Source organism: Lethenteron reissneri, chromosome 60 (assembly GCF_015708825.2).
Source record: "Lethenteron reissneri isolate LAM-NWPU_2019-01 chromosome 60, ASM1570882v1, whole genome shotgun sequence".
Classification (NCBI taxonomy): domain Eukaryota; kingdom Metazoa; phylum Chordata; class Hyperoartia; order Petromyzontiformes; family Petromyzontidae; genus Lethenteron; species Lethenteron reissneri.
In genome coordinates this window covers 5,825,981-5,846,851 of record NC_083838.1, presented here as the reverse complement: position 1 = coordinate 5,846,851, position 20,871 = coordinate 5,825,981, and the positions used below count along the sequence as shown (strand labels likewise).

The window sequence follows — 20,871 nt, the reverse complement described above, 5'->3', positions numbered from 1 at the left end:
TCCGACGGGACGAGGAAAGCGCCGCACGGCATGCTGGGAGCGCCGCCCCCCTCGTATCTTCCGACGGAGATTCGCCCCCCGTAGTCTGGCTGCGGCGATCGCCGTGGCAGCTGCAGCTGCAGCAGCTGCCGAGCGCCGACTCGTCGGCCTTGCGCTTTCTTCGCTGGGCGGGAGCCGCCCTGGTGCTGGTGGAAGGCTTCCGACCGCGAGAGCCGGGCAGAGCTCGGAGAGCCGCGTTGAGGTAGCGGAGGTTCGTCTCGTAGCTGACGTCGTCATCCTAGAAGGATGGGCGGGGGAGGGGGGAAGAGTTTTTTGCGGGTTAGTAATTCAACTTTAATCTCTTATTCGACCCCGTGTCACATGACTCCCACGCAATGAGACCTATAAATTATTTGTCTTTCCCCCCCTGCGCCTCCCGCCCCCCCACACCGATTTATTCCGACTCTACGATCGGGGCGTGGAGTCCGCGCCGCGCTGCGAGATTTCTCAGGACGCTGGTGTCACGGGAGAACGGCCCGCTGAAGCGGGCGCCAGAGAGCCGCATCCTAAATCCCTTCTTGAAGCGACCTCTTGATCCACGCAGCAGCAGTACGACACTTAAACCGTTTACTTCTTCTCTAATTCTCAGGGTTATGGGTAAAGGGGTTAAAGGTCATGGTTCAGGTCAGGGGAATGACCTCGGAGGGTTGAGCCAGCGAGCGGGGTTGATCTACTTTAGGGTTATAGTTAATGAGGTTAAGGTCATGGTTCAGGTCAGGGGTTAGGGTCAGGGGTCAGGGGCAGGGTCATGACCTCGGAGGGGTTGAGCCAGCGAGCGTGGTTATCTACTTTAGGGTTATAGTTAATGAGGTTAGGTCATGGCTCAGGTCAGGGGTTAGGGGTCAGGGGTCAGGGTCGTAACCTCGGAGGGTTGAGCCAGCGGGCGTGGTTATCTACTTTAGGGTTATAGTTAATGAGGTTAAGGTCATGGCTCAGGTCAGGGTTAGGGGTCAGGGTCAGGGTCGTGACCTCGGAGGGGTTGAGCCAGCGGGCGTGGTTATCTACTTTAGGGTTATAGTTAATGAGGTTAAGGTCATGGCTCAGGTCAGGGGTTAGGGGTCAGGGGTCAGGTCGTGACCTCGGAGGGGTTGAGCCAGCGGGCCAGGTTGTCGGGGTGAGGCTGGGTCTTGACGGCGCAGACGACGATCCGCGCCAGGGCCTCCTGCAGGCGAGCCTCGTGGTCCGACTCCTACGGACACATCAGCCATCAGCGACAAACAGTCAACAACAATGACAATGTACGGCAATCAGAGGTCGCAAACGGGTTTTGATTCCTTACCCGTACCCGGCCGCACCAGGGTCGCAAACGGGTACCCGTACCCTACCGGATACCCGGCTACCCGTACCCTACCCGTACCCGGCCGGGTATCGGGAAGGGTACGGGTATCGGGTACCCGATTGCGACTTCTGGAATGAAGCCATGTTGCAGGCGCGGGTGGGTTGATTCTAGGAACTTGAATTGTGAGAAGAGACAAGACGTTGGGAAATGAGTGACAAAAACGGTTACTCACCAGTGACTCACGGCCTACCCGTACCCGGCCGCACCAGGGTCGCAAACGGGTACCCGTACCCAGCCGGCCGGGTACGGGTAGTCGGGTAGGGTACGGGTATCGGGTACCCGGTTGCGACCTCTGGCGATAATGAAAACAACAGAAAGGACAATGACTACACAACAATACATATAAAGAACAATGCACTATTTATGTACGTTGGACTTATTTCGCGCCGTGTGTAGCGAACCGTGCAATGACAGTTCACAACAATCATAAAGAAGATTAACAATACACAATGACAATAAGGTGCCGTCCATAAATGACGTCACGCGATTTTGGACAAATTTTGACCCCCCCCCACTTCGTCACACGGCATCACAAAAAGTCAGACCCCCCCCATAAAATATGACGTCATAAAGCTCTGCCCCCCCCCCCCAAAAAAATATAAAACATGCTTCAAATCGCTTTAAACTATTGTCATTGTAGTGCATATATAATGTGGCGCTGCACTCTGATGTTGTAGGAGAAAACATTTATTAAAAAGTCTATTTAATTAAGTAGAACGTGTTGTCTATATTTATTTAAAGTTGCGCATTTTGATGTGACATCACATTTCTCAAACCCTCCCCCCCTCGTTACACATCGTCACAAATGTCTGACCCCCCCCCCCCCCCAGATGCGTGACGTCATTTATGGACGGCCCCGAAATAACAATGACTACAAAATCACAACAAAGAACAATGACAATACACGACAACAACAGTAAACAACAATGGCAATAAACAACAATAACAGTAAAGAACAATGACAATACACAACAACAGTACACAACAATGGCAATAAACAACAATAACAGTAAAGAACAATGACAATACACAACAACAGTAAACAACAATGGCTATAAACAACAATAACAGTAAAGAACAATGACAATACACAACAACAGTAAACAACATGGCAACAAACAACAATAACAGTAAAGAACAATGACAATACACAACAACAGTAAACAACAATGGCAATAAACAACAATAACAGTAAAGAACAATGACAATACACAAACAACAGTACACAACAATAGCAATAAACAACAATAACACTATAGAACATGACAATACACAATAAGAACAATACACAACAGGTCCTGCCATAAAGTTCCACTGTCGCCAGACGCATTGGCAGCGGTAGGCGCACGCCCACACTTTACCCCACCGCACACACGCGGACCTGCCGATCGACCAAACCGCGATGTACCCGTTGCTGCCGAGTGGACAGAGGCGATGGCGAGGGCGGGCGGGGAGGAGAGAGGGGCGGTTTTAAGAAAACTCGCACCGTCACCTGCCGCGCCGGGAGATTGACCAGAACCGGCTGTGTGGTGGCCGCGTGAGCGACAGGCAGAGAGAGAGGAACTCACCAGCTCTACCCACGTGTTGGCGCTCACCGTGGCCTGGTCCAGGCTCTCACACGTAGTGCCACCAGAGGGGCGGCACAAACAGGATTCTGCGACAAACAGGTAGCCGGGGAGCACGCAAACCACTCATCCCACCACTCCTCCTCCTCAAGCTCACACAAAGCACTCATCCCACCACTCCTCCTCCTCAAGCTCACGCAAAGCACTCATGCCCACCACTCCTGCTCAAGCAAAGCACCCATCCCACCACCCTCCTCCTCAAGCTCACGCAAAGCACTCGTCCCACTCCTCCTCCTCAAGCTCACGCAAAGCACTCATCCCACCACTCCTTCTCAAGCTCACGCAAAGCACTCATCCCACCACTCCTCCTCCTCAAGCTCACACAAACCACTCATACCACCACTCTTGCTCAAGCTCACGCAAAACACTCGTCCCACTCCTCCTCCTCAAGCTCACGCAAAGCACTCATCCCACCACCTCTTGCTCAAGCTCACGCAAAACACTCGTCCCACTCACTCCTCCTCAAGCTCACGCAAACCACTCATCCCACCACTCTGCTCAAGCTCACGCAAAACACTCGTCCCACTCCTCCTCCTCAAGCTCACGCAAAACACTCGTCCCACTTCCTCCTCCCTCAAGCTCACGCAAAGCACTCATCCCACCACCTCCTCCCCTCAAGCTCACGCAAACCACTCATCCCACCACTCTTATTTCCTCAAGCTCACACAAACCACTCATCCCACCACTCTTGCTCAAGCTCACGCAAAACACTCGTCCCACTCCTCCTCCTCAAGCTCACGCAAACCACTCATCCCACCACTCTTGCTCAAGCTCACGCAAAACACCTCGTCCCACTCCTCCTCCTCAAGCTCACGCAAAACACCTCGTCCCACTCCTCCTCCTCAAGCTCACGCAAAGCACTCATCCCACCACTCCTCCTCCTCAAGCTCACGCAAACCACTCATCCCACCACTCCTTCTCAAGCTCACGTAAAGCACTCATCCCACCACTCCTCCTCCTCAAGCTCACACAAACCACTCATCCCCACACTCCTGCTCAAGCTCACGCAAAGCACTCATCCCCACACTCCTCCTCCTCAAGCTCACGCAAAGCACTCATCCCACCACTCCCTGCTCAAGCTCATGCAAAGCACTCATCCCACCACTCCTCCTCCTCAAGCTCACACAAACCACTCATCCCACCACTCCTGCTCAAGCTCACGTAAAGCACTCATCCCACCACTTCCTCCTCCTCAAGCTCACGCAAAGCACTCATCCCACCACTCCTGCTCAAGCTCATGCAAAGCACTCATCCCCACACTCCTCCTCCTCAAGCTCACGCAAACCACTCATCCCACCACTCTTCCTCAAGCTCACGCAAACCACTCGTCCCACCACTCCTGCTCAAGCTCACGCAAAGCACTCATCCCACCACTCCTCCTCCTCAAGCTCACGCAAAGCACTCATCCCACCACTCCTCCTCCTCAAGCTCACGCAAAGCACTCGTCCCACCACTCCTGCTCAAGCTAACGCAAAGCACTCGTCCCACCACTCCTCCTCAAGCTCACGCAAAGCACTCGTCCCACCACTCCTGCTCAAGCTCACGCAAAGCACTCGTCCCACCACTCCTCCTCCTCAAGCTCACGCAAAGCACTCGTCCCACCACTCCTGCTCAAGCTCACGCAAAGCACTCATCCCACCACTCCTCCTCCTCAAGCTCACGCAAACCACTCATCCCACCACTCCTCCTCAAGCTCACGCAAACCACTCATCCCACCACTCCTCCTCCTCAAGCTCACGCAAACCACTCATCCCACCACTCTTCCTCAAGCTCACGCAAACCACTCATCCCACCACTCCTCCTCCTCAAGCTCACGCAAAGCACTCATCCCACCACTCCTCCTCCTCAAGCTCACGCAAACCACTCGTCCCACCACTCCTCCTCAAGCTCACGCAAACCACTCATCCCACCACTCCTCCTCAAGCTCACGCAAAGCACTCGTCCCACCACTCCTCCTCAAGCTCACGCAAAGCACTCGTCCCACCACTCCTCCTCAAGCTCACGCAAAGCACTCGTCCCACCACTCCTGCTCAAGCTCACGCAAAGCACTCATCCCACCACTCCTCCTCCTCAAGCTCACGCAAACCACTCATCCCACCACTCCTCCTCAAGCTCACGCAAACCACTCATCCCACCACTCCCTCCTCCTCAAGCTCACGCAAACCACTCATCCCACCACTCTTCCTCAAGCTCACGCAAACCACTCATCCCACCACTCCTCCTCCTCAAGCTCACGCAAAGCACTCATCCCACCACTCCTCCTCCTCAAGCTCACGCAAACCACTCGTCCCCACACTCCTCCTCAAGCTCACGCAAACCACTCATCCCACCACTCCTCCTCCTCAAGCTCACGCAAACCACTCATCCCACCACTCTTCCTCAAGCTCACGCAAACCACTCATCCCACCACTCCTCCTCCTCAAGCTCACGCAAACCACTCATCCCACCACTCCTCCTCCTCAAGCTCACGCAAACCACTCGTCCCACCACTCCTCCTCCTCAAGCTCACGCAAACCACTCATCCCACCACTCCTCCTCCTCAAGCTCACGCAAAGCACTCATCCCACCACTCCTCCTCCTCAAGCTCACGCAAACCACTCATCCCACCAATCCTCCTCCTCAAGCTCACACAAACCACTCATCCCACCACTCCTCCTCCTCAAGCTCACGCAAACCACTCATCCCACCACTCCTCCTCCTCAAGCTCACGCAAACCACTCATCCCACCACTCCTGCTCAAGCTCACGCAAAGCACTCATCCCACCACTCCTCCTCCTCAAGCTCACGCAAAGCACTCATCCCACCAATCCTCCTCCTCAAGCTCACGCAAACCACTCATCCCACCACTCCTGCTCAAGCTCACACAAACCACTCATCCCACCACTCCTGCTCAAGCTCATGCAAACCACTCATCCCACCAATCCTCCTCCTCAAGCTCACGCAAACCACTCATCCCACCACTCCTGCTCAAGCTCACACAAACCACTCATCCCACCAATCCTCCTCCTCAAGCTCACGCAAAGCACTCATCCCACCACTCCTGCTCAAGCTCACGCAAACCACTCATCCCACCACTCCTGCTCAAGCTCATGCAAACCACTCATCCCACCAATCCTCCTCCTCAAGCTCACGCAAAGCACTCATCCCACCACTCCTGCTCAAGCTCACGCAAAGCACTCATCCCACCACTCCTGCTCCTCAAGCTCACGCAAAGCACTCGTCCCACCACTCCTCCTCAAGCTCACGCAAACCACTCATCCCACCACTCCTCCTCAAGCTCACGCAAACCACTCATCCCACCACTCCTCCTCAAGCTCACGCAAACCACTCATCCCACCACTCCTCCTCAAGCTCACGCAAACCACTCATCCCACCACTCCTCCTCAAGGTCAAGCAAACCACTCATCCCATCACTCCTCCTCAAGCTCACGCAACCACTCATCCCACCACTCCTCCCACAAAGACGCTCACCTCATCACTCTCACGCAAGCACTCATCCCACCACTCCCACAAAACCACTCATCCCACCACTCCTCCCACAAAGACGCTCACCTCATCACTCTCACGCAACCACTCATCCCACCACTCCTCATTCCACAAAAACACTTACTCATACCTGTCAACCCCTTATCAGTGCCCTACATTATTAGAGACCAATTCAGACCTTATTGGTCACCCCGTGCCCTTATGAATATCAACGTTCATCCAACAATGTCCAATCACAAGGGAGAAACACAACACAAATTTCGATTTAAAGCTTTCGTGACTGCAGGGATTCATCTTCTTGGTTCTTTCGGTAAAGTCACGTAGAAGGGAAGTAATAAAATAATAAAAATAAAACATAAAACAATTCTCACGACGTTTCGCCCACAACGCAAGCAGCCGTCCTCAGGCGAAGAGGACGGCTGCTTGCGTTGTGGCCGAAACGTCGTGAGAATTGTTTTATTATGTTTTATTATGTTTTATTTTTATTATTTTATTACTTCCCTTCTACGTGACTTTACCGAAAGAACCAAGAAGAACAACACAAATTGTCAATTTTTATTATTTGCCCGTATTGAAATGGCTGTTTTGCCACATGGACATGAAAACTCAATTTGCCTGTACAAGAGTACGGGGTAAAACCGTACGGGTTAATGGGCACACTCAATGTCACCTACAGCAGCGGTCCCCAACCTTTTTAGCAGCAGGCACCGGTTTCTTGGAAGACAATTTTTTCACGGACCGGGGGGGGAGGGGGGTTCATCATTGGGTCTTTCCCTCCCATACCCCCTCCCACCCCACCCACCCACCCCCCACCCACCCCGGTACCTGGCCAGGCAGCAGCGTGATGCGGTGGCGGCGAGCGCGGCTCAGCCGGCGTGAGCGCCGCTGGCCGAGGCTGAGCGGGTGTACGCTGAGCGGGTGTACGCGACTGAAGACGCTCGACTCCTCGTAGGGAACGCGCGTCGGCTGCAGGAGCGGCGAGTCGCCCGGGGGAAACAGGTGCCAGCGCTTCCTGCGTAACACAACAACAAACAAACAAAGATCCACCGTGATAATTGGTTTTTTACCCTTCTATCTGGCAACTAAACTGACACCTTTTTTACAAGGAGTCATGTTTGCATTGACCACAATACCTGCGGTCGTAATGCAAACAAAACACATAACTCTGATAATGTATGCACTGTCCTTGAAATTGATTGGTCCACACCCGAGACAGCTTTCCTTAGAGCCTAGTCTCACATGGTGTTGGACCAGATGACGCCAAAAGGCGCACAACTCAAAGACAATGCACCATCAGAGCATGAGCTCGGGGTAAGCATTTACACCATTGGTACCTTATTTGCCAGTAAAAAATTATGATTGGTTTTTTTACCCTTTTATCTGGCAACAAAACTGACACCTTTTTTACAAGGAGTCATGTTTGCAAACAAAAACATAACTCTGATAATATATGCACTGTCCTTGAAGTTGCGCATTTTGGCGTCATCTGGTCCAACACCATGTGAGACTAGGCTCTAATGAAAGCTGTCTCGGGTGTGGACCAATCAACTTCAAGGACAGTGCATATTATTATCAGAGTAATGTTTTTTGTTTGCATTATAACCGCAGGTATTGTGGTCCATACAAACATGACTCCTTGTAAAAAGGTGTCAGTTTTGTTGCCAGATAAAAGGGTAAAAAACCAATTATCATATTTTTTACTGGCAAATGAGGTTCCAATGGTGAAAGATCCACCAGTGCAGCCTTGACAGACCGCTGGGGCAAATGCTGTTGGCGAGCGCGTAAAGAAGGCCGGCACGGCACACGAGCGGGGGGGGGGGGGGGGGGGGGTGGCCCGCGGCACACCCGGACAGCCGCTTCAATATGGCAAGTAGTTTTTTTTATATATTTGTGTAGCGTATAATAGTGTAGTGTATTGTAGTGTCAATCCATACGGTTTACCCGTACTCTTGTGCAGGCAAATTGAGTTTTCGGGTCCATACGGCCTCACAGCCGTTTCAATACGGACAACAAAAAATTAACCCGTAAAAACTAAGTTTTTCACTATAAATCCTTTATATGCGTGGCGGCTAGAGTCCTCTCGTCCTCTGGCTTGAGATGGCTGCCACCTATGGGTCAGATGATTGTCTGCCAGTATTAAGCAATTGGTAATTAAATATTTAATTTGTTATCCCTAAACAGTGTAAAATTTTGGAAAAAAATTTTTTCACGAAAATTAATTGTCACGCACAACGAGTCTGTGTGCAAAATGTCAGCTCGATTGGATCACGGGAAGTGGATTAAAAAACGACCGAAAGATTTGCACGGTCGTAAGCAAGCAAGCAAGCACGCAAGCAAGCGAACTTAATATAAAGGATTTAAAAATGTGTTTGTGTCTATTTGTTTATGTTTCTCCCTGGTGATGGCACTTTGTAGGATGAACGTTGAGATGTATAGGGGGCACGGGGCGACCAATACGGTCTGAATTGGTCTGTAATGAGGTCGGCACTGTATGAGAACGGAGCGGCGCTACTCCGCTCACCGCCCGTAGATCTGCAGCACGAGGTTGAAGCCGTAGGTGTCAAAGTGACAGGGCGTGTTGGCTCCCTCGCTGCCCAGCCACAGCGTGCTGTCGGCTCCAGAGCGCCCCAGGAAGCCCAGCTCCTCCCAGCGCAGCCCCTGAAAGTAACCGCCAACGCCACCCCGCACAAAGATCAGAGATGATGCTGGGACGATCCGTTAAGGCAACTGACCCTTCGCCGTTCCGAGACGTCGGCAAGTTGCAGGGCGTGGGCGGGTGGGTGTCCCGTTCACCGCCGAATCTGGGAACGCGCAAACGGCCCAGTGTTCATTTTAATTAAGAGAGGCGTAGTAGCGCCGCTGTGTTTAAAGACGCCGTTACTCGCAGCAGAAAACCGTAGGAACACGATCGCCGCGCTGCTGTACGATGACGATTGCTTGTGTTGCGATCGAAACGTTGTGATCTATAATTTTTCTACCGACGTGACTTTACTGAAAGAACCAAAGATATTCTTATTCTTGGGTCTTTCGGTAAAGTCACGTAGATAGGTTCAAAGGCTTTACCGAAAAACCCAAGAATATGAATTCCTGCAGTCACGGAAGCTTTAAGTCCGGAGTTAGGAAAGTGAGAGGATAGCACGGGGCGCACGGAGGTCAGTGAGGGGAAGTCGGGGAGTTTGGAACGAAGGGTGTGTGTGTGTTTAGTGGAGAGTGAGGAGCATCCACACTGGATGCAAGGTAAATAAAGTGACACAGGTGGAAAGTTAAGACTGTGTGAGTACAACACTACAATAGTATAGTTCAAATTCTCAAATAACTTTTTCAAACAGATTTCAAAATGTCCCATTTTTTTGACAAAGCGCCGGTCAATATATCATCGGCAATCGGTGGATTAGAACCTCTTTGAAAATCGGTGTCAGCATCGGCATCGGTCGGGGATCTACCGGAGCGCCCCTCCTTGTCCGTGGCATTCGTTACCAAAATTCTAACGTCCCTATTTATAGGTTTTTTCGTTAAAGTCACGTAGGTAAAAAATGTAAATTAATAAAAAATAAAAGTAAAATAAAAATCACGACGTTTCGGAGGCAACACAAGCTTCCGTCTTCAGGTGGAACCGTCACAGCACGACTGCTGCATCAAGACGGAAGCTTGTGTTGCCTCCGAAACGTCGTGATTTTTATTTTACTTTTATTAATTTAAATTTTTTACCTACGTGACTTTAACGAAAAAACCTAAGAATATGAATCCTTGCAGTCACGAAAGCTTTAAATCTAGAATCTAACATCCCTCTTAGGTTATCGGGTCCCTCCCCCCGGGTCCGGCTCGCTCGTTACCTTGAGCAAGTTGGGGTGGTCCCGGAAGAGCAGCGCCATGTGCATGTAGTCGGCGTAGAGCCACGAGTCGCGGCGCGACACTCCACGCAGCGCGCCTACGTCCGCCGTTTGACTCGCCCCTGTGGCAGCCACCCCATCGTCGCCCAAACCCCCTTGGCTCGCCCCTTCGCTCATCCCATCGTCGCCCTTCCTTTCGTTCACCCCATCGTTCACCCCATCGTTCACCCCATCGTTCATCCCATCGTTCATCCCATCGTTCATCCCATCGTTCATCCCATCGTTCATCCCATCGTTCATCCCATCGTTCACCCCATCGTTCACCCCATCGTTCACCCCATCGTTCACCCCATCGTTCATCCCATCGTTCATCCCATCGTTCATCCCATCGTTCATCCCATCGTTCACCCCATCGTTCATCCCATCGTTCATCCCATCGTTCATCCCATCGTTCATCCCATCGTTCATCCCATCGTCGCTGGCCACTTTGTTCACCCCCTTGTCGCCCACCCCTTCGTTAACCCCATCGTTCATCCCATCGTCGCCCTTCCCTTCGTTCACCCCATCATCATCCCCACCGTCGTCTCCACCGTCGTCCCCATCGCCGTCTCCAGCCTTCACCCCTTCATCATCCCCGTCGGCGGCGACCCACGCGACAAACTCCGCCACCGTGGCGAGGACGTGACCGCACTCCGTCTCCAACTCGGGCTCCATCTCCGCCGCCGACTCGGCAGGGCGCCGCTTGGGCCCGACGCGGAACATGAGCCGGCGCTCGCCCATCACGTCCGCCAGTGCCGCGGGGCTCCAGCCCATTGCCGGCCACGAGCGGGCGAGGCCGGAAAACACGGCCGGGCGGCGCAAGCGGAGGCGGTGGTGGTGACGGAGGTTTCCCGGCGGCGCCTTTCCGAACAGCGCCTCGTGGAGGGAGGCTGTCGCCGACGGCCCAGCTGCATCGGCGGCTGCATCGGCTGCATCGGCGGCTGCATCGGCGGCTGCATCATCGGCTGCATCGGCTGCATCGGCGGCTGCATCGGCGGCTGCATCATCGGCTGCATCGGCTGCATCGGCTGCATCGGCGGCTGCATCGGCGGCTGCATCATCGGCTGCATCGGCGGCTGCATCGGCGGCTGCATCGGCGGCTGCATCGGCGGCTGCATCGGCGGTGGCGCCGGCGGTGGCGTCTGCGAAGTCGCAAATCGGGAACGAGAGGGCGAGCGAGCGAGCGCCACGTGTTTTATTGGAACGTATAAAAAAGCCGTTTCTGGTGTGGACCAATCAGTTGCAAAGACAACGGATGCATATACAGCGAGGGAAAAAAGTATTTGATCCCCTGCTGATTTTGTACGTTTGCCCACTGACAAAGAAATGATCAGTCTATACTTTTAATGGTAGGTTTATTTGAACAGTGAGACAGAATAACAGAAAAATCCAGAAAAACGCATGTCAAAAATTATATAAATTGATTTGCATTTTAATAAGGGAAATAAGTATTTGACCCCTCTGCAAAACATGACTTAGTACTTGGTGGCAAAACCCTTGTTGGCAATCACAGAGGTCAGACGTTTCTTGTAGTTGGTCACCAGGTTTGCACACATCTCTGGAGGGATTTTGTCTCTCACTGTTCAAATAAACCTACCGTTAAAATTATAGACTGATCATTTCTTTGTCAGTGGGCAAACGTACAAAATCAGCAAGGGGATCAAATACTTTTTTCCCTCGCTGTATATTATCGGAGCGTGCTTTTTTGTTGGCATGTTCACCACAAGTACCGTGTGGGTTAATGCACACAGGATTCCTTGAAAGCGGATTCAGTTTGGTGTTCGTGTAATAATAGTCTCCGACGACGGTGAAACTTTACTCATTCTTTCTTTATTAAAGCTTCTGGTAACAACCGACTTCTCCCTCCCTCTTGCGGACGGCGTGTTGTTCTCCGCGAGCTGTGTTCACCCACTCTCCGCCTCGCCGCTGGCTGGCGACGTGCCGGGAGCGGGCGGTGGCTGGCTGGACGAGCCACCACGTGGTCGATGGAGATGACTGATGGGGCAGCAGCAGCAACGTGTAGCTCTGTCTTGAATCTTCAATCACCGACCTCGAAACGTAACGCTGCCCCCGCTTACATTCCGTTTGCGGGGCTAAGCTTGGGGGGGCGCGGAGGAGGGGGGGGGGTCTGATGTGCCCGTGGAAAAAGGGGGACGGGGCGTTCAGAGCGCGACGCGGGACAGGCACACGCGGCTCTCCTCTAGCTCCAAGCGGCAAAATCGGCGCTGCCGGGCGAACGCCCGTCGCATGTCGGCGCGCCACTCTTCCACCAGCGGCGCCAGCGCCTCCGCCAGCCGCACGGGGACGCTGAACGAGCAGAGGGTGTGCCGGAGACCCGCGCCGCCGTCGGCCCCACCGCCTCTTCCGTCGAGCCCTCGCAGCTCGGCGACGGCGCGGTGCACCGCCAACGGCTCGCCGTCCAGCGCGCTGCCCGTGCCGTCGGCGGGGTCGTCGCAGCGGAACCAGTAGCACACCGGGTAGCCCAGCAGCAGCCCGTACACGGTGCACAGGTTCCAGCCGGCAGAGAGCTCGTCCGGGATCGCCAGGAGGTCGTAGACGTCGCCCTCCCCACCGGGGTCTTCGCCCCGCGTCGCCTCGTCTTCGCCCCGTGCCGCGTCGTAACGTTTCCCCGCCCCGCCGTCGCTCGACGCTTCCCCCGTCAATTTCCCGACGTCGCTCCCCGAGTCGCCGTTCTCCCTCCCGTCACCGTCGTCTTCCCGCTCCGCGCCTCCTGCCCCCGTCCCGCTCCTCCGTTTCTCCGCCTCGTCTCGCTCCCCGGCGGCGTCGGTTCCGCTCTCGAGCCTCCAGCGCGTCGCACAGCGCCCGCACGTCGCCGCTCAGGGTCTCCAGCCGCCGCGAGTCCAGCGGCGCCGGCGGCCTCCCCGCCGTCACGTCCACGACGCCGAGGAGGCCGCGCGCGAGCCGCCGCCTCAGCGACGCGGCCGCCGCCCCCGCCGACCCCACCACCAGGGGCTGCCCGCTCAGCTCAACGACGGCGAGGCCTCCCGTCGGCAGGTGGCCCAGCGCGGCGAGGCCCCGGGCGAAGGCCAGCACGCGCGCGGCGCTCGCCGCGGACGCGTCGTACACGAGGCACGGCTTGAGGCCGAGGAGCACGGCCGCCAGGTCGCGCGCCACTCCGCGCGCCGTCCCCGACGACGCCCCGGACGGCCCCGCCAGGCGACCTAGCGTCGCCCGCGCCAGCGCACGCAGCCGGGGCCCTACTGATGGGGTCGCGACCTCGTCTGGTGACAGTTGGGGGGGTGGGGAGGAAATCGGACAGGGAAGGAGGGCGAGGGAGGACGGGGCGATCAGGAAGGTGACCCCCAATGCTGCCCACCAAGCCCGCAAGGTCCCACAAGGCCCGGTTCGATCCGTCGCAGGTCAAAGTTCAAAGTGGTTTTAGGCGGGGCGGTCGTGGTACTGGTGGGCGGTGCCCATGGTGGACACTCCACCTTCCCATGTCGGGGGCCAGTTCTCTCTTTTGAACCACTGTTGACTTCGCCAATAAAGTGGTATTTTATCCACCCCAGAGGGATGATGGAGCCGAGTCAACCCCCAACCTGGATTTGACCCGCAGCCTCCGAGTAAAACCCCAACAACAACCCAGCTCAACCAACCAACCAACACCGACTGGAGGGGTCAAGAATGGCCACAACAACAAACCTCTTTGATCCGCCCGGCGTGGGAAGGCGCTCATGCAGCAGTGGATTTGGCAAAGGCGCTGTACAATAGTATTTATATTGCGGATATATTAGTTTGTCCAGTGCAATTAGCGGATTGTAATTTGTCATCCAAGAAAGATACTTGCCGGGCCTTTAGGCTGGAGAGAAAGAATAGGATATTGAGCATTACCTACCACATCCAGGCTCTCTGCTCAAACGAGCACAGGGCGATTATCATTTCGGTAGGCGACACTGAACCAGGACTGTGGAAATTCCACATTACGACTGCGGTGGTGGTGGTGGTGTGGGGCCCAATTTAGCCAAGGAGAACCACCATTGACAAGCCACACCAAAACCCGCCAAGTTGCTTGGTCGGGAGTGATGTTAAATCACTCTTCAACACACCGGTGGGCTAAAGTGGTGAACTATTTGTCTTTTGTCAACGTGACACTTTTTTTACTGTTTGTGAGTGTCGGGGTGGTGGAGGGTTACGACACATTTATAAATAACGCGATCTGACCCAAAAACGTTATCGTGAACGATTCTCCCTCGTTGCTCGCGACGAGGGATACGTTCCAAGCGCGCGCGTGTACGTACAATTAATATTGATTCTGGCTCCGTGTCTTTGACGCGGCCATTGTGGGCCTCTTGGGAGAAACAAGGCAGCCCCGTGTGTTTTGAAAGGCCGAGACAAACCTGTCCACGCAAATTCCGCGCAAGGAGGAGGGGTTACAGCGGGTCTGAGGGACGTCCCTTGGGGCCGAAATCCTAACACCAAAGATTCCCCTTCAAAGCCGAACTGCAACACCCCAACCCGGTCCCAGCTCTTGATGTAGAAGTCAATCGTAAAGCAGTGGAGGTAGATTGATGATCCAGCGCTCGCCGGTTCGCTCGCGTAGGCGGTCGTAGTTCACCTCGCTGTCATTTTGATATCGCGACGACCGTGGTTACCGTTCCGACAGACTTCGCTCATCGATTTGCCCTCCAGCCATCTGTCGGACGTTTGTTTCTCGCACTGTTCGGCATCGCGCGGCGCTTTCAGATGCGCTGCTCCCGCGGCCGTCTGGAACACTCTCTTCCTCCCGGATGTTAGGTAGCCACTGGGAGCTGTGGCACTTTTAAATCATAGCCCAGATTGACGAAACTTCACGTGTGTCGAGTTTGTGTTGTCACCTTCCCCCCCGGAACCTACGATTAGACTCACACAGAGACCATAGACTCACACAGAGACCATAGACTCACACAGAGACCATAGACTCACACAGAGACCCATAGACTCACACAGAGACCATAGACTCACACAGAGAATAGACTCACACAGAGACCATAGACTCACACAGAGACCCATAGACTCACACAGAGACCCATAGACTCACACAGAGACCATAGACTCACACAGAGACCCATAGACTCACACAGAGACCATAGACTCACACAGAGACCATAGACTCACACAGAGACCATAGACTCACACAGAGACCATAGACTCACACAGAGACCCATAGACTCACACAGAGACCATAGACGCACACTATAGACCTACACTACAGAGACCCTAGACTCACACAGAGACCTATAGACTCACCAGAGACCTATAGACTCACACAGAGACCCTATAGACTCACAGAAGACCTATAGACTCACACAGAGACCTATAGACTCACACAGAGACCCATAGACTCACACGAGACCTATAGACTCACACAGAGACCATAGCCTCTACACAGAGACCCTATAGACTCACACGAGACTATAGACTCACACAGAGCCCATAGACTTCACACAGAGACCCATAGACTCACACAGAGACCCATATAACTCACACAGAGCCCATAGACTCACACAGAGACCCATAACTCACACAGAGACCCATAGACCTCACACGAGACCCATAGACTCACACAGAGACCATAGACGCACACAGAGACCCATAGACTCACACAGAGACCCATAGACTCACACAGAGACCCATAGACTCACCAGAGACCCATAGACCTCACACAGAGACCCATAGACTCACACAGAGTACCCATAGACTCACACAGAGACCCATAGACTCACACAGAGACCCATAGACTCACACAGAGACCCATAGACTCACACAGAGACCCATAGACTCACACAGAGACCCATAGACTCACACAAGAACCTAGACTCAGAGAGACCCATAGACTCACACAGAGACCCATAGACTCACACAGAGACCCATAGACTCACACAGAGACCATAGACTCACACAGAGACCCATAGACCACAGAGACCCATAGACTCACACAGAGACCCATAGACTCACACAGAGACATAGACTCACACAGAGACCCATAGACTCACACAGAGACCCATAGACTCACACAGAGACCCATAGACTCACAGAGACCCATAGACTCACACAGAGACCCATAGACTCACACAGAGACCCATAGACTCACACAGAGACCCATAGACTCACACAGAGACCATAGACTCACACAGAGACCGTAGACTCACACAGAGACCCATAGACTACACAGAGACCCATAGACTCACACAGAGACCATAGACTCACACAGAGACCCATAGACTCACACAGAGACCCATAGACTACACAGAGACCCAGACTCACACAGAGACCTATAAACCTCACAGAGACCCATAGACTCACACAGAGACCCATAGACTCACACAGAGACCCATAGACTACACAGAGACCCATAGACTCACAGAGACCCATAGACTCACACAGAGACCATAGACTCACACAGAGACCCATAGACTCACACAGAGACCCATAGACTCACACAGAGACCCATAGACTCACACAGAGACCCATAGACTCACACAGAGACCATAGACACACAGAGACCCATAGACTCACACAGAGACCCATAGACTCACACAGAGACATAGACTCACACAGAGACCCATAGACTCACACAGAGACCATAGACTCACACAGAGACCCATAGACTCACACAGAGACCATAGACTCACACAGAGACCCATAGACTCACACAGAGACCATAGACTCACACAGAGACCCATAGACTCACACAGAGACCATAGACTCACAGAGACCATAGACTCACACAGAGACCCATAGACTCACACAGAGACCATAGACTCACACAGAGACCATAGACTCACACAGAGACCCATAGACTCACACAGAGACCATAGACTCACACAGAGACCCATAGACTCACAAGAGACCATAGACTCACACAGAGACCCATAGACTCACAGAGACCATAGACTCACAGAGACCATAGACTCACACAGAGACCATAGACTCACCAGAGACCATAGACTCACACAGAGACCCATAGACTCACACAGAGACCCATAGACTCACACAGAGACCATAGACTCACACAGAGACCATAGACTCACACAGAGACCCATAGACTCACACAGAGACCCATAGACTCACACAGAGACCATAGACTCACACAGAGACCCATAGACTCACACAGAGACCATAGACTCACAGAGACCATAGACTCACACAGAGACCATAGACTCACACAGAGACCATAGACTCACACAGAGACCATAGACTCACACAGAGACCTATAGACTCACACAGAGACCTATAGACTCACACAGAGACCCATAGACTGACACAGAGACCTATAGACTCACACAGAGACCCATAGACTCACACAGAGACCTATAGACTCACAGAGACCTATAGACTCACACAGAGATCCATAGACTCACACAGAGACCTATAGACTGATACAGAGACCTATAGACTGCAATCAAAACGTTGTGAGAATTGTATCGTTTTATTTTATTGTTTCCCTTCTACGTGACTTTACCGAAAGAACCCTGCAGTCACGAAAGAAGCTTTAAATCGAAATGTTGTTTTGGTTTTACCGGGTAAGGCCCCAGTGAGCTGCTCGGTAGCTCTCTGTCAGAAGCGACATTGCTACTATCGCAAATGATCGCAGCTCAACGGAGTGGGCTTACTATTATTCATCCTCAAAGCGTCGAAATGTATAGCAGCAGCAGGCAAATACTTGACTCTTAAACGCACATTGATTATAAATGTGGAGGAAAAACTCGGATAGATATCCACGCGGCCACGGGGAGAGAGCGAGAGACACGCAAACTCCAAATACACAGCAGCAGGCGTCAGGGTCGGGATCCAACCCACGACCTCCTGTACACCAGGCGAGGGTGTTAACATCTCCTAGCCCCGTGATGATGATGATGAGAGAGAGACACGCAAACTCCAAATATACAGCAGCAGGGCGTCAGGGTCGGATCGAACCCACGACCTCCTGCCACCAGGCGAGGTTAGTTAACATCTCCTAGCCACCGTGATGATGAAGAGAGAGACACGCAACTCCAAATATACAGCAGCAGGCGTCAGGGTCGGGATCGAACCTACGACCTCCTGCACACCAGGCGAGGTAGTTAACATCTCCTAGCCACCGTGATGATAGAGAAAGAGCAAGACGTTGACAGAATGTACACGCGTGGTCACGACGTGTGCCAAGACGTTGACAAGAACGTTGTCCAAGACGTTTGACAAGACGTTGACAAGACGTTGACACGACGTTGGTCAAGACGTTGACAAGACGTTTGTCAGAGACGTTGCAAGACGTTGACAAGACGTGTCAAGACGTTGACAAGACGTTGACAAGACGTTGTCAAGACGTTGACAAGACGTTGACAAGACGTTGTCAAGACGTTGACAGAGACGTTGTCAAGACGTTGACAAGACGTAGCAAAAACGTTGTCAGAAACGTACCCACGTGGTCGCCAATGGACGTCGCCATCGCTGCACGGAGGTATACACACCAAGGGACCCCCCCCCCCGCCAGCACCAGGACCCCCGCCCGTGGCTGTCCTCGGATATCACCTGTCCTCGGATATCGCCTGATGGGAATACCGCATCGATTATTTATTCGACGAACACAGATTTTTTAAAAATTTTAAATATATATTCTTCAACCATGGACTCGCGCGTATAAGAATATACTTTTATATATGTATAAAAAAAATTGTAACGCAAAATAAAATGTTTACTTATGTGGAATAAAATAATAAAAATGAAACATAATAAAATAATTATCATAATTCTCAGTGAGAATAATTGTATTATGTTTTATTTTATTATTATATTACTTCCCTTCTACGTGACTTTACCGAAAGAACCAAGAAGATGCATCCCTGCAGTCACAAAAGCTTTAAATCGAAAATTGTGTGGAATACTTTTATTATTATTGTGTGAGTCACAATCCACGCACTCCCCCCCCACTCGCCCAGATGATTCTACAACATTCTAGATTTGAAGCTTTCGTGACTGCAAGGATTCATACTCTTAGGTTTTTTTCGGTAAAGTCACGTAGTTAAAAAATAATAATAATGAAATAATAACAATAAATAAAAATAACTCAAAATTTCGATTTAAAGCTTTCGTGACTGCAGGGATTCATCTTCTTGGTTCGTTCGGTGAAGTCACGTAGAAGGGAAGTAGTAATAAAATAATAAAAAATAAAACATAATAAAATAAAAGCATTCTCCACCTGAGGACGGCTGCTTGCGTGTGGCCTAAACGTCGTGAGAAATTATTTTAATAAAGTTTTATTTTTATTATTTTATTATTTACCTTCTACGTGACTTTACCGATAGAACCTAAGAAGAAGAAAATAACTCAATTACATCACGACGTTTCGGAGGCGACACAAGCTTCCTTCATCAGGTGTGACCGTCACAGTAAATTTAGCTGTTCCTACGAAACGTCGTGATTTAATTGAGTAATTTTCTTTATTATGATTCATTTTATTACTTTATTTTACTTACGTTGACTTTACCTAAAAAACCTAAGAGTATGATTCAGACTACAATTTTATATCTGGTGTGGACCAATCAGTTTCAAAGACAATGCATTTGCTAATCAGAGTACGTTTTTTTGCATTATGACCACAAGTATCGTGGTTAATGCAGACATGATTCCTTGTGAAAGGTTTCAGTTTGGTGTTCTAACATCTTAACACAGCTGTGTTGTTTTCATATTCTTAGGTTTTTTTCGGTAAAGTCACGTAGGTAAAAAATAAAATTAATAAAAGTAAAATAAAAATAACATTTTATTTATATACAATATTTATATAAAATTTTATTTATATAAAATAAAAATAAAATAAAAATCACGTTTCTGAAACGTCGTGATTTTTATTTACTTTATTAATTTTATTTTTTTTACCTACGTGACTTCACCGAAAAAACCTAAGAATATGAATCCTTGCAGTCACCAAAGCTTCAAATCTAGAATGAATACCTGTGTTGTTGCCAGAAAAAAAGGGGAAAGCTTATTCTCATTAAAAAATTATAATCGAGACTGCAATTCGCTCCAATAATCAATTATCGGATCGGTAACGTCTCCTCGCCACGGTGGCTATGAGATGTTAACTACCTCGCCTGGTGTGCAGGAGGTCGTGGGTTCAATCCGGGGGGGGGGGTAGTGGGGGGTGCGTCTTATAATCCGGTAACCAGAGCCGATTCCTGTTTGCGAATCGATTCCACCGCAAATCGATTTCTTCGAACGGGAAACGACGTCAGTCGCGTCGAATCGAATTCGTGACTCACGCAGAATCGCCGCTCGCAAGCGGCAGTCGATTTCTCGCGGATCGATTCCGCCTCTCCCTCTTTCGTCGCTCAAACCCCGGGCCTCTCGGCGCTTCGGACTCTTGACTCAATCATCATCATCAGCAGCAGCAACAACAACAACATCAACAACAACATCATCATCAACATCAACAACAACAACATCACCACCTTCAACAACAGCAGCGACATCAGCATCAGCCCGGTACCCGGACGCGAACTTTTCTCGCATTGCGAGGGGGGCCTCATCCTACGGG

At 51.8% G+C, this 20,871-nt stretch overlaps 1 pseudogene; it reads right to left on the bottom strand.

Moving 5' to 3' along the window:
- The window catches only part of LOC133357858 (HSPB1-associated protein 1-like), a 19,559-nt pseudogene extending 765 nt beyond the window's left edge, over positions 1-18,794 (bottom strand).
- Positions 18,795-20,871: the final 2,077 nt, after the last annotated feature.